Here is a 1698-nt window from a genome sequence, read left to right on the forward strand (position 1 = left end):
CGCGGGTCTTAAAGTCTTACATTTAGTTATATCAAATTTAAGGCCTTAAAAAGTCTTAAATTGTACAAGAAAGTCTTAATTATGATTTCAAGAGGTCTTAAATTTGGGGACGGAAAGACAAGAATTGCCATATGGCTGAATGTGACAATTAAACCTCAAAAGGCTATGATTTCATTAAATAAACATGAGCGCTGCACGTTCAACGTCCGGTGCTGCGCTGCTTTGTGTTCTGCCGTTACCAGGGAAACAGTTATATTTCTAACAAACACTCCACCTGCTGGCAGAGAATGAATGAGCATTTTCAATAAAACTGATGTTTTGTTCAGAAATCAGACAAATGCAAAAATCGACCCATGTTTTAAAAATCTTCGTTTGTGTTCTACTGAAGAAACAAAATCACCTACATCTTGGAAGCCCTGGGGGTAAGCAGATAAACATCAAATTTTCATTTTTGGGTGAACAATCCCTTTAAGAACTGATAAAGTACATGGTGCACCTGGGAACTGGGAAGTATGCCTATGCTTGAGCAGACAGAGAGGGAGATATATATAGTTGTGATTTCTATCTTCTTGGCCACTTATTTCCAGTAAAATATGCAAATAAAATAAGTAAAAGTAGTAGTCATGCAGGTGACAATCAGATGTAGCCTGCATTCACACAGCATTTTTTTTCTTGTCATACTCTTTAGTAAAGAACACAAACAGGGTCTCACATTTGCATGACTTTTCACATGAATCTATAAGTGTATGGAGCCAGAATGATCTCAATAATAATTCACGCAAAAGACTTGATGCACACACGCATAACCCAATTCACAATGCATGAGAAATAAATCACGTGCACGAAAAAAAAAAACATTTATTCACAAAAACCAATTCACGTGCACAAAAATAAGAATATATATTCATAAAATACGTTTCACAAATGCAAAACACAATTCACAGATGTACAACGGTGTACAAAATTTATGAATATTAAAAATTTTCGAGTTTATCTCTGGCTGTGAATGTGAATCGCTCTGGATTTGTGTGTGAATTTTGAGACTGTCCTGACAGCGAACTCCTCTCACGCGGGACACTCGTACTATTTAGCCAATCAGATTTGAGCCTGTCTGTCAACCAATCATAACCCACTATGGCCGTAATCGCGTGCCCTGGGCGTGCCTACCTAGATGCTGACATCATCAGCGCAAGTCCACCGTTCAAGTTAAGATTCAGCAGAGGTATGTGCAGTTGATCATTTTATTTCAGTTAACCAGACAAGTAAAGGTTTATATTTTTGCATGTTTACTTAAAACTCAGAAGTAAAATTGGTAGTTTAGACACTCAGTAATGTGAACAATGTAAGCCAGCGGCTGCTGTTTAGAGTATTATGATTTAATATTGATCAGTTCTTATGTTTATTTAATAAAGAATCATTATTCACGTGGATACCATACCACATTAAGATATTAGATTCAGAAACTCCGTGTAAATCATAAAATAATGTTTTTACTGATGGGACATGTGGTAAATAAATATAAGATTATGAAAATATACTTTTTGTTTATTGAGAATATGAAAGAGCTGTCACAGCAGAGCTTGTCTTGTGTGTAAAGTGATGTGATGGCTCGCATTCAAATGATGACAATGTGATAACATGCACACATTGGAGACCGTGTACATTTCATTTAAGTTTGTTTATGCTGCAGATACTATT

The sequence above is a fragment of the Sinocyclocheilus grahami genome, unplaced genomic scaffold (genome assembly GCF_001515645.1).
Source record: "Sinocyclocheilus grahami isolate Dianchi unplaced genomic scaffold, SAMN03320097.WGS_v1.1 scaffold1041.1, whole genome shotgun sequence".
Classification (NCBI taxonomy): Eukaryota; Metazoa; Chordata; class Actinopteri; order Cypriniformes; family Cyprinidae; genus Sinocyclocheilus; species Sinocyclocheilus grahami.